The following is a 13,727-nucleotide window of genomic DNA, read 5'->3' as shown; positions in this document are numbered from 1 at the left end:
AGCTATTGCCTGTCCCATAATTATCCTTGGCTCTGGAGAGGACTCGATATTCCCATCGAACAACAGTAGCAGCAACTGCGGCAGCTCACCATTGGCTTAGCTGCAACATCATAAGACTGTTAACTGACAGTCTAATACTAATAATATTGTGTAGGCATTACCGAGTCGCATTTCTTTCACAAACTTTAACAACTAACTTCATGTATAATAGCCTGCAATAATTAAAACTTGCAGGGCACCTGTGTTGGAACTTAGAACTACTTAAACCTAACGAACCTAAGGACATCACACACACCCATGCCCGAGGCAGGACTCGAACCTGCGACCGTAGCAGTCCCGCGGTTGCGGACTGCAGCGCCAGAACCGCTCGGCCACCGCGCCCGGCTGTTGCCATTGTTCTCAGACATTATTACCAGGCAGAGTTCCTTTCCTTTCCAAGTAATCACGAATAATAAAAGTGATTAAATATTTACTGCTAGCTTTGTGTGTTTGCTAATGACCAGTTTCAGTCTAAATTTTCTGCCTCAGTGACTGTTCATTCTTGTATTGCGTAACAAAAGGTACTTAAAGTAAAGGAAAATTTCACTAGCAAAACTAATAACTAAAGATGCAGCACAAATTAAGAGTGTGCAATTTCATTTATTCTGTATCTAGCTTAGCGAGTGACTTCTGCTGGCTTGGTATGTATTTTATTAATGTTATTTTAAGAATGAAATCATTTGCTCATTTGCGTAAAGTAAATTCAATTCAATCTTTCAATAATCGAAAGTAAATTGCCTGCCTTTTTCTAAACTTTGCATTAGGTTATACTGAGGTTACCGAAAGTCATATTTTGTACATAAAACTCTGTTATGTACAAAATATGACTTTCAGTAACCTCAGTATAACCTAATGCCAGTCATTCTTAACCGGTAATTCCATTTAATTTTACCTTCAAAATTTAGTATTTCAGAATAAGAAACTGCAAACTCAGTGCTTTATGATTAATTTACTTTCTTGTGAATTGTTGTGCTGTGGAAAGGCGTGACAGACTTCAGTTGCCACGCCAGTGATTACGTGCTAAAATTTCTCTGCCATTACGTTTCCTAAGACGCTGGAGATTCATTGCCCTGGCGGTCTGGCGACCGTTTAATTATCCCCCTTTTAGTTAATCAGCGCCTACTTTTTTTGTTATCAGTGATTCTTGTAGTAAATATTACGTGGTACCCTTCGCTCCCCCCCCCCCCCCCCCACTCCCTGTGCGGTTCGTGAGTGATTGCGTTATACTCCACCCATTTCCAAATTATAAGATTATAATCAGTATTCAGCTTAAGTTAAGAATAGTTTCTTCCTTCAGAAGAGTCTCTTGCGCACTTTTCCCCAGCTAAGCAGCGTAATTTTCGTTTTGGAACAATGACCTTACTAAATAAAAATGGCTCCGAGCACTATGAGACTTAACATCTGAGCTCATCAGTCCCCAAGAACTTAGAACTACTTGAACCTAACTAACCTAAGGACATCACACACATCCATGTCCGAGGCAGGTTTCGAACCTGCGACCGTAGCAGTCGCGCGGTTCCGGACTGAAGTGCCTAGAACCGTTCGGCCACCACTGCCGGCTGGCCTTACTCACTGTAAAATTTCATTTGGTGTATGCGATCACGGTCAGTTATATCGCATTCCAGTAGGCCGATTAGGAAGGGGGAAGTTACAGTGTAATAAGTTCTATTTAATACGTCATAATCGATTCCAGTCATACATCAGGAAGATTTCTGCGAGATGATTACTCTCCAAGCTCGAAATTACTCTCTAATCTCGAACATCTGGTGTGTCATGCCGATATCTATTATGGCACCAACATTTCCATGACGTACTACATGTCAGTGATGCACTGTATAAGAAAGATGTCGTTTTTCATATTTGTAGGTTGCAGTGAGAAAGAAGTGGACACTATAGATAGAGACCATTGTCATCTAATCTGAAATTACTGTGTTGAAGGGTGCAATACGTGCAGCTTCATCTACCAAGTGATACAGCACATACCCAGTCTCTCACACAATTTGAATGGGTATGCTGCTAATTCCATCATTAGGCAGTAGTGTTATTTCTGTTTTCGCATTGATCAAGTCGACGTCCTGCCTCAGAGCGCTGAGAAATATATTTCATTATTTAAGCATATGAGGCTGAACAATACCTAGTGATTCCGCAGATCATTACATTTCAAGCAAGTGCCACTTCAGAAATGTGCTGAGATAATGCATCAGAGGGACATGCACCTCACTACAGCTTCAAATCCCGTTGAGGCAGAGTTTCAGCTACTGAGGGCGGTGTTTCCTTATGAATACCCCCCCCCATGAACCATGGACCTTGCCGTTGGTGGGGAGGCTTGCGTGCCTCAGCGATACAGATAGCCGTACCGTAGGTGCAACCACAACGGAGGGGTATCTGTTGAGAGACCAGACAAACCTGTGGTTCCTGAAGAGGGGCAGCAGCCTTTTCAGTAGTTGCAAGGGCAACAGTCTGGATGATTGACTGATCTGACCTTGTAACAATAACCAAAACGGCCTTGCTGTGCTGGTACTGCGAACGGCTGAAAGCAAGGGGAAACTACAGCCGTAATTTTTCCCGAGGGCATGCAGCTTTACTGTATGATTATATGATGATGGCGTCCTCTTGGGTAAAATATTCCGGAGGTAAAATAGTCCCCCATTCGGATCTCCGGGCGGGGACTACTCAAGAGGATGTCGTTATCAGGAGAAAGAAAACTGGCGTTCTACGGATCGGAGCGTGGAATGTCAGATCCCTTAATCGGGCAGGTAGGTTAGAAAATTTAAAAAGGGAAATGGATAGGTTGAAGTTAGATATAGTGGGAATTAGTGAAGTTCGGTGGCAGGAGGAACAAGACTTCTGGTCAGGTGACTACAGGGTTATAAACACAAAATCAAATAGGGGTAATGCAGGAGTAGGTTTAATAATGAATAGGAAAATAGGAATGCGGGTAAGCTACTACAAACAGCATAGTGAACGCATTATTGTGGCCAAGATAGATACGAAGCCCACGCCTACTACAGTAGTACAAGTTTATATGCCAACTAGCTCTGCAGATGACGAAGAAATTGAAGAAATGTATGATGAAATAAAAGAAATTATTCAGATTGTGAAGGGAGACGAAAATTTAATAGTCATGGGTGACTGGAATTCGAGTGTAGGAAAAGGGAGAGAAGGAAAGATAGTAGGTGAATATGGATTGGGGGACAGAAATGAAAGAGGAAGCCGCCTGGTCGAATTTTGCACAGAGCACAACATAATCATAACTAACACTTGGTTTAAGAATCATGAAAGAAGGTTGTATACATGGAAGAACCCTGGAGATACTAAAAGGTTTCAGATAGATTATATAATGGTAAGATAGAGATTTAGGAACCAGGTTTTAAATTGTAAGACATTTCCAGGGGCAGATGTGGACTCTGACCACAATCTATTGGTTATGACCTGTAGATTAAAACTGAAGAAACTGCAAAAAGGTGGGAATTTAAGGAGATGGGACATGGATAAACTAAAAGAACCAGAGGTTGTACAGAGATTCAGGGAGAGCATAAGGGAACAATTGACAGGAATGGGGGAAATACATACAGTAGAAGAAGAATGGGTAGCTTTGAGGGATGAAGTAGTGAAGGCAGCAGAGGATCAAGTAGGTAAAAAGACGAGGGCTAGTAGAAATCCTTGGGTAACAGAAGAAATATTGAATTTATTTGATGAAAGGAGAAAATATAAAAATGCAGTAAGTGAAACAAGCAAAAAGGAATACAAACGTCTCAAAAATGAGATCGACAGGAAGTGCAAAATGGCTAAGCAGGGATGGTTAGAGGACAAATGTAAGGATGTAGAGGCCTATCTCACTAGGGGTAAGATAGATACCGCCTACAGGAAAATTAAAGAGACCTTTGGAGATAAGAGAACCACTTGCATGAATATCAAGAGCTCAGATGGAAACCCAGTTCTAAGCAAAGAAGGAAAAGCAGAAAGGTGGAAGGAGTATATAGAGGGTCTATACAAGGGCGATGTACTTGAGGACAATATTATGGAAATGGAAGAGGATGTAGATGAAGATGAAATGGGAGACATGATACTGCGTGAAGAGTTTGACAGAGCACTGAAAGACCTGAGTCGAAACAAGGCCCCCGGAGTAGACAATATTCCATTGGAACTACTGACGGCCGTGGGAGAGCCAGTCCTGACAAGACTCTACCATCTGGTGAGCAAGATGTATGAAACAGGCGAAATACCCTCAGACTTCAAGAAGAATATAATAATTCCAATCCCAAAGAAAGCAGGTGTTGACAGATGTGAAAATTACCGAACTATCAGCTTAATAAGTCACAGCTGCAAAATACTAACACGAATTCTTTACAGACGAATGGAAAAACTAGTAGAAGCCAACCTCGGGGAAGATCAGTTTGGATTCCGTAGAAACACTGGAACACGTGAGGCAATACTGACCTTACGACTTATCTTAGAAGAAAGATTAAGGAAAGGCAAACCTACGTTTCTAGCATTTGTAGACTTAGAGAAAGCTTTTGACAATGTTGACTGGAATACTCTCTTTCAAATTCTAAAGGTGGCAGGGGTAAAATACAGGGAGCGAAAGGCTATTTACAATTTGTACAGAAACCAGATGGCAGTTATAAGAGTCGAGGGACATGAAAGGGAAGCAGTGGTTGGGAAGGGAGTAAGACAGGGTTGTAGCCTCTCCCCGATGTTGTTCAATCTGTATATTGAGCAAGCAGTAAAGGAAACAAAAGAAAAATTCGGAGTAGGTATTAAAATTCATGGAGAAGAAATAAAAACTTTGAGATTCGCTGATGACATTGTAATTCTGTCAGAGACAGCAAAGGACTTGGAAGAGCAGTTGAATGGAATGGACAGTGTCTTGAAAGGAGGATATAAGATGAACATCAACAAAAGCAAAACAAGGATAATGGAATGTAGTCTAATTAAGTCGGGTGATGCTGAGGGAATTAGATTAGGAAATGAGGCACTTAAAGTAGTAAAGGAGTTTTGCTATTTGGGGAGCAAAATAACTGATGATGGTCGAAGTAGAGAGGATATGAAATGTAGGCTGGCAATGGCAAGGAAAGCGTTTCTGAAGAAGAGAGATTTGTTAACATCCAGTATTGATTTAAGCGTCAGGAAGTCATTTCTGAAAGTATTCGTATGGAGTGTAGCCATGTATGGAAGTGAAACATGGACGATAAATAGTTTGGACAAGAAGAGAGTATAAGCTTTCGAAATGTGGTGCTACAGAAGAATGCTGAAGATTAGATGGGTAGATCACATAACTAATGAGGAAGTATTGAATAGGATTGGGGAGAAGAGAAGTTTGTGGCACAACTTGACCAGAAGAAGGGATCGGTTGGTAGGACATGTTCTGAGGCATCAAGGGATCACCAATTTAGTATTGGAGGGCAGCGTGGAGGGTAAAAATCGTAGAGGGAGACCAAGAGATGAATACACTAAGCAGATTCAGAAGGATGTAGGTTGCAGTAGGTACTGGGAGATGAAAAAGCTTGCACAGGATAGAGTAGCATGGAGAGCTGCATCAAACCAGTCTCAGGACTGAAGACCACAACAACAACAACAACAACCTAGATCTGACAAGGGGGCCGGCCGCGGTGGCCGAGCGGTTGTAGGCGCTTCAGTCTGGATCCTCGGGACTGCTACGGTCGCAGATTCGAATCCTGCCTCGTGCATGGATGTGTGTGATGTCCTTAGGTTAGTTAGGTTTAAGTAGTTATAAGTTCTAGATGACTGATGACCTCAGATGTTAAGTGCCATAGTGCTCAGAGCCATTTGAATAATTTTTTTTATTTGGGGTGGGGGATATTCGGCATACTGTGAATGTTTGGCAGGAATCGATATCCATAATTGAAGGGCTCATGCAGAGCTATATATATGGACACAAATGTCCAATAAGTTGCAGATATATGCAAGAAATTGTTTAACATAGGAATGACCCAATACACCCTGGTTCCTGTGTTCTGTTACACCTCACCAGGTATTTGGTAGGACGCTACGTTTAAAAAGACATGTATCATCATCGAATTTATGACTGATATCAATATACCGCTGTTTTTTGAACGCAGCATTTGCAGTGGATCTTGCTGATCTGTTCTTACGCATGCCAAGACCGTGAATGGGTGGATAACTGGAAGCATCTAACAATCTGAGTTACATCAAGTACATTGATGTGAGCAACTCATATGGACATATCATGCTACAATCTCTGCCTGTTAGAGGGTTTTGATGGTACTCCAATGAGGACACCGTCAGATCAGATGATTTCACGCATGTGGTACCGGATTCTGGTAAAGGATATGTCTTGGATGCCAACCTGGCATATCTTTTTAGTTCGCATAATGCACACAGTGATTGGCCCCCATAACTGGAGCACCTAGTAAAAGTAGCTCCAAGCTGATGACACTGCTGGAGGGTAAATAAAAGTAGATTAATTGCTTTAGTAGTGTCTCAGTTTTGGAAAGAAGCTTATTAAAATCACCTGTACCATGTCCTTCAAGAACTCGAGAAGGTCGAAGAAGTGTTGAATTTAACACCAGATAAAATGTTCATATGTGTGTGAACTCCCAAGGGACCAAACTGCTTAGATCTTCAGTCCTAGACTTACACACTTCTTAAACTAACTTAACGCAACTTATCCTAAGAAGAACACACACACCCATGCCCGTGGGAGGACTCGAAACTCCGGCGGGAGGTGCCGCGCAGTCCATGACATGACGCATCAAACCGCGCGGCCACTCCGGGCGGCTGACACAAGTTAGAGGGCTCTGGTGACACCTGACTTTGAAAAAGATACTGTTACATCAATGAATAATGCTGTTTTTGGAAAAACGTTGGAGAATTTTAGAAACCACTCTGATATTTAGCTCTGGAAGGAGCGTAAAGGCACAAGAGCCTATATCGCCATCTCAAATTTTAAATGCCTCACAAATTTCTGTCTAGGATTAGTCGCCCTGGAGACACCTGTTTATTTTGGTATGATTAAATTAGACCCTTCCGCACTCCACATGTACCAGTTTCATTATGCATTTACATGGCCTAACCTTGCTGGTCCAGAGTTGCCTTAGAGTATTACAGACTGTTTCATATACTGCGTGAAACGCTGAGATTTGTGTGCAGTAATAAGGTACTACCCGCACGCATTCAGTGTGTCTGGATAGGTTAATAGTACCTAAGGTGTTACAGCTGAAAACAAGAACGTTTCCGGCCTGGTGAAAGTGGAGTTTGTGGGGCTTAGATCCAAAGTATAACCATATCTTTCAGAAACAGGCTCCATCCAATGGCTGGCTAAGAGTGTACATTGCACGGTCTCAATGGTCCTACGGTTAATGATTACTTGGAATGCCAGTGCGGAGGTGCAGATGATTCTCCATATATAGGGTACCAAATAAGCACACGGTCATGAGACAATGAGATGCTCAAATGATCATGTTTAAAAATTGGCATGTTGTGTCATGATGACAAATACTTCATTTTTGGGGAAGGGACTGGTACCATTCCATACACTATTCGCTTTAGCGATGAAGAGTGGATGTTTTTATAGTGTGTGTGTGTGTGTGTGTGTGTGTGTGTGTGTGTGCGTGCGTGCGCGCGCCCACCGGCATGCGCGTGTGTGTGTAATTTAAGTGCCCATTTGATAGAGCAATCCCAAATTAGTCTAGCATCAGCAGCATTGCCCGGGCCCATGCTGACTGCTACTGCCATGCAACAGTGCTGTTTAATTACTGCTTGAGTATTGCTTCTTCTTCGTGTTCCGTAAATTTATACTGATAAAGCAAGTATGGCACAAGACTAATTTGGGACATCTGTATCGAATGGGCTCGATATTTGTAATTAAACACTGAGTATAGCATAAAAGACAGCAGTATTTGTTTGTGGTGACTCCCGTTACATACTGCAAAAACAAAATCGGAAATGTCTTCCAAAATACTAGAGAAAATTCGCCTGACGACTCTTACAGCAGACACACTGTATATATAAAGTTATTTGCTTACTTATTTACATAAAAGCTGTATCACGTACATTTGGTAGTTTCACTGCATTTGAATATAAACTTACAACTTAGCCAGCTGGCAAGTACACTGCTGACTGAGCTGCAGCACCTTTTCATCCTTATATACTTCAAGCATAGTGAAATACTCGTTTAGAGGTAGAAATTCATTTATTTCCTTATTTTAAAAATTTGAGATAACATTGAAGGTTTAATGATCATATTGATGTAGGTACGAATACATACAATCTTTGGTTCAATGGAGTGATATACGTTGTTCGTATTCTCTTGTTCCGACCTTTTCGGATTTCCTTTTTTGATAGACGAGTGAAGAGAAGTAGTCTTTGTAAGACGTCATTTTCGCAACTGACTGTTACCCGACTGAAAGTATGCTATTATTAAAAAGTGGTGTCACAAGTTCCCTTATTCATAAAACCTCGGGCACCTGGTATTATCACTTGTGACGTCACGACTAGTATCGCTCGGCTAACAGCGGCCTAACTTAATTTCAGTAATACAGTACTTCCGTGCCGTGTTTTGTTGCGGTTGAGCTTTGATGGCCACGTGATGATGTTGTTGGGTGTCCTGTTAGCTACATCATAAACACTGAGATGGCAAAACTAATAGGATACCACCTAATGTAGTGTCGGACCTCCGTCTGCGTGACGTATTGCAGCAGTTCGACGTGTCATCGACTCAGTAAGTCGCTAGGTATCTCTGCAGAAATACTGAGCTATGCTCCCTCTATTGGCGTCCATAATTTGGACAGTGTTGCCGATGCAGGATTTTGTGCACGATCTGACCTATTAATTTTCCATATATATGTTCGATAGGATTCATATCGGGCGATTTGAGTAGCCAAACAATTCACTCGAATTGCCCAGGATGTTCTTCAAAGCAATCGTGAGCAAATGTGGCCCAGTGACAAGGCGCATTGTGATCCATAAAAATTCCGTCACAGTTTGAAAAAAAGTAGCCAAACGTAGCCATTTCCAGATAATTATGAGTTCAGGTGGACCAAGGGACCCAATCCATTCCATGTGAACACAGCCCACGCCATTATGGAGCCACCACCAGATTACACAGTTCCTTGTAGACAATTTGGGTCCACAACACCGTGGGCTCCACTCCCCATACGAACCCTACCATGAGGTTTTACCAACCGAAATCGGTACTCATCCGACCAGGCAACGATTATCGATACGTGTAGGGTGATGAGGTCACGAACCAAGGAGAGAGGCCGTAGGCGATGTCGTGCTGCTAGCAACGGCACTCGCGTCGGTCGTCTGCTGCCGTAGCCCATCAACGCCAGATTTCGCCGCACTGTCCTCTCGGATACGCTCTTCATGCGTCCCACACTGATTCCTGCGGTTATATCCCAAAGTGTTAATTGTGAACTCTACCCAAACCCGGCCGTTAAGTGAAGGCCGTGATGAGAGGTAATGCCTGAAATTTGTTATTCTCGGCACACTCTTGACACACTCTTGGCACACTCTTGATCTGGGAATACTGAGTTCTCCAGCGATTTTCGAAACAGCATGTCCCATGCGTGTAGCTCCTGGTACCAACCCACAATTAACGTCTGTTGATATCCATCGTCCGGCCACAATCACGCCGGAAACCTTTTCACATGATTCACCTGAATGCAAATAACAACTCCGCCAGTGCTCTGCCATTTCATATCTTACGTACTCGAGTCTACCGCTAGCTGTACATGGGCATGTCACTCGTGTAGTTTGTTGCGAAGAGATGGAAAGAATAGCACAACTCAGGACAAGGTGGAAAAGACCCGATGACAGAAAAAGCGCTTCGTTTCATAACAACCGAAACTCGTGCTACACACAGCTATAGAGTCAGCCATTCCACTGTGGATACATTTTTAAAAACTGAAATTCGTCTGGGCTGAGGTCACTCACTTGGCCTCGTCCTACACCACTTCCAGCTTCGTGAACTACGTTTATCCATTACCAACATTTTACACAAGCAAAGTGGTTTGCGTCGCCATGGGAATTGGTAATTGCTAAAGCCTAAATGCTTACGCCGTACTCGTTTTTAATTATGTTTGCAAATAGAAGTGCACGTATTACAGGTGTCAATTTATACCAGTGGCCGTTCAGTGCTCATTCGTGGCTGGACATAAAGCGAAAATCACCGCAGTGGCCGGCAGGAATATTTAACGACCGCAGCGAGGGCGCGCGGCCCGAATGCCGTACGTTATAAATTGTGCGCACCGCCCGCTGGGTCGCCGCCCGTTTCGGAAATGAGTCCCACGGCTCGGCGCTGCCTTTTTCCAGCGGCGACTGTGGCGGCGCCTCGCGTGATAAATACGGCAGCGCCGCGACGCCCGGGGCCTTAGTCGGCCCGCGGGGACGCGACGCCGCGCCACGTGACGCCAACGCAGCCGCAGCTAACTGGCGCCTAAATTACTGCCACCGCCGCTGACTGGCAGCCCGTCTGGGCGCCGAAACTGCCCGTCCCCTCTGTGCGAAACACCGTCGTCAAAATTGTGGGCCGTAGAACTCCATTACTGGCAACTATTTCTGTAGCTTCTACCGCGCGCGAACATTACTACGAGGGTCACTCAAAAACAAACGCACACTATTTTTGTAAAAATACAGTTTTCATTTAGCATGTGTGAAAGTTTTGTAGTGTGTAGATACATCGTTCCCACTTGTTTTCAAACTTAGTTCAACCTGTTCCTGTGAGTGGCGCCCGTCACAGCATGTCTCAAGATGGCTGCTACACTTGACGTTTGTCAGAAGCAACGTGCTCTCATAGAATTCCTGTGCTGTGAAAACGAGATCGTGGGAAACATCCACAAGAGGTTGAAAAAGGTGTATGGAGATGGTGCTGTCAATCGCAGTACAGTTAGTCGGTGGGCAAGCAGGTTACGTGATGAAAGCGGACACGGCAATTTTGAGGATTGTCCTCGCAGCGACAGGCCTTGTACTGCAAACACTCCAGACGATGTGCAGAGAGTTAACGAATTCGTGACTGCTGACAGACGCTTCACAGTGAACGAATTATCATGCTACGTTGGGATAGGGGAAGGAAGTGTTTGCAGAATACTGAAAGTGTTGGCGTTGAAAAAGGTTTGTTCCAGGTGGGTCCCCAGGATGTTGACAGTGGCTCACAAAGAAACAATAAAAACGGAATGCAGCGTACTTTTGGAACAGTACGAGAATGGTAGAGATGAATTTCTTGGAAGAATTGTGACAGGTGATAAGACATGGCTCCATCAGTTTTCAGCAGAGACGAAAAGGCAATCAGTGGAGTGGCATCATGCAAATTCACCCAAGGAAAAAATAAATTCAGACCTACGCCTTCTGGTGGAAAAGTTATGGCTACAGTGTTCTTCGATTCCGAAGGACTCTTGCTTGTGGACATGATGCCAAGTGGAACCACGATAAATTCTGATGCATATGTGAAGACACTGAAGAAACTTCAAGCTCGACTGAGTCGTGTTCGACCACATCGGCAAAAGGAGGATGTTTTACTGTTGCACGACAATCCACGGCCACATGTCAGTCAAAAAACGATGGAAGCGATCACAAAACTCGGATGGACAACACTGTAACACCCGCCTTACAGTCCTGACCTGGCTCCATGTGACTATCATCTCTTTGGGAAACTGACTCTTTTCGTGGAACAATGTTGGAAGATGATGACTCCCTTGTGCACGCTGCCAAACAGTGGCTCTAACAGGTTGGTCCGGAATTTTACCGTGCGGATATACAGGCGCTGGTTCCAAGATGGCGTAAGGCAGTTGAGAGGGATGGAAATTATGTGGAGAAATGAAAATATTGTTCCTAATGGATGTATCTACACACTGTACAACTTTCAAACATGTAGAATAAAAATGGATTTAAAAAAATTGTTTGCGTTTCTTTTGGAGCGACCCTTGTAATATATGATTATCATAATTTGTGATATACGGTACCAAGAATGGTGGTGGTAGTTGGGTGCGGGGCTTTTCAGGAGAATGGGCTGTCAGTACCACTGAGTTCTGTTCTTGCTCCTTTCGGTTTCCTGATATATATCTTATTAGCGAAACATGACTCGAAAATAAAAAAATAATTTTTGGCAGCAGACATAAATGTTACTGCGATGAAACTAGAGCGTAATATACACTGAGGTGACAGAAGTCATGGGGTTTGCACATTTACAGGTGGTGGTGGTATCGGGTACACAAGGTATGAAACGGGCAGTGCATCGCTACAGCTGTCATTTGTACTCAAGTGATTCATGTGAAAACGTTTCCGACGTGATTACGGCCCACAACGGGAATTAACAGACTTTGAACCGCGGAAGGCTACTTGAAGCTAGACGCATTGGACATTCCATTTCGGAAATCGTTTGGGAATTCAATATTTCGAGATCCACAGTGTCAACAGTGTGCGGAGGTTACCAAATTTCAGGCATTGCCTCTCGCCACAGACAACGCAGTGGCCGTGGACCTTCACTTAACGACCGAGAGCATCGGCGTTTGCGTAGAATTGTCAGTGCTAACAGACAAGCAACAGTGCGTGAAACTATGTGGGACGTAAGATGAACGTAACCCGTAGGAGAGTGCGGCGAAATCTGGCGTTATTGTGCCAAAGCAGCAGGCGACTCACGCGAGTGCTTTTGCTAACAGCAACGACATCATTCCATGTAGGCTTTCACGGCCGGGGTCTTTATCAGTAAACTCTTCCGGGCTAAGTTGCCGTGGTCGATCTGTAGACCTTCTTCTCCCTGACGTTTCGTTCTCAACTGCGGAGAACATCTTCCGAGGTGAGTCGACGACTGGTTGCTAGGAGCTGGGGCCGCCGCTTATATAGAGATCGTAGGGGGCGCCACCATACGTCACGTGGCGTCGATGTGCAGCTATCTCTGGCTATCGTCTGTTCTCTCGATTGCAGGCAATCGATTGTCACGTGATTGATGCAACGTCGACCGCCAAATCTTATCCAACTTTAATCCTTCTTCTTTACGATTAAAATTGTATTGATGTTTGTGGATTTCAATTGCCTCTCTATACATACGTGTATAATAGTGCGACGTCCTCGCTAGCACGCTTGTTTTACCAAATTTTATGTCGTGATCTCCATCCTTAAAAACATGTTCCGCTACTGCCGATTTGTCGATATGTCCCAAGCGACAGTTTCTTTTGTGCTCCGTCAACCGTGTATTGATGCTTCTTTTTGTAGTTCCTATGTAAACCCTGCCGCAACTACACGGAATTTTATATACCCCTGGGGTGGCTAGGGGGTGACGAGCATCTTTTGTTGATCTTAGGCATTCACTAATTTTCTTAGTAGGTCTAAAAATGGTCTCTACCTGAAACTTGGCTAGTACTTTTCCAATGCGATCCGTGATATTATGGATGAACGGAAGAAATACTTTTCCAGCTGATGGTTGTTGCTGTCTCCTATTTTTAGGCATTTTTCTATTTGGGTGAAGTGCTCGATTAATCTCGTTTTTCGTATAACCATTTTTCGCAAAGGCTATTCGTAAATGATTTAGTTCTTCTTGTAAGTAGCCTGGTTCACAAATATTATTGGCCCTATCCACTAGTGTTTTTATGACCCCCCTCTTTTGCCTAGGGTGGTGGTTTGAGTTCTTATGGAGGTAGCGATCAGTATATGTACCTTTCCTGTAGACCTTATGGCCTAAGGTCCCATCCGTCCGTTTGATAACTGAT

This window comes from Schistocerca americana, chromosome 5 (assembly GCF_021461395.2).
Source record: "Schistocerca americana isolate TAMUIC-IGC-003095 chromosome 5, iqSchAmer2.1, whole genome shotgun sequence".
Lineage (NCBI taxonomy): Eukaryota > Metazoa > Arthropoda > Insecta > Orthoptera > Acrididae > Schistocerca > Schistocerca americana.
Note: the sequence above shows the minus strand (reverse complement) of the source record.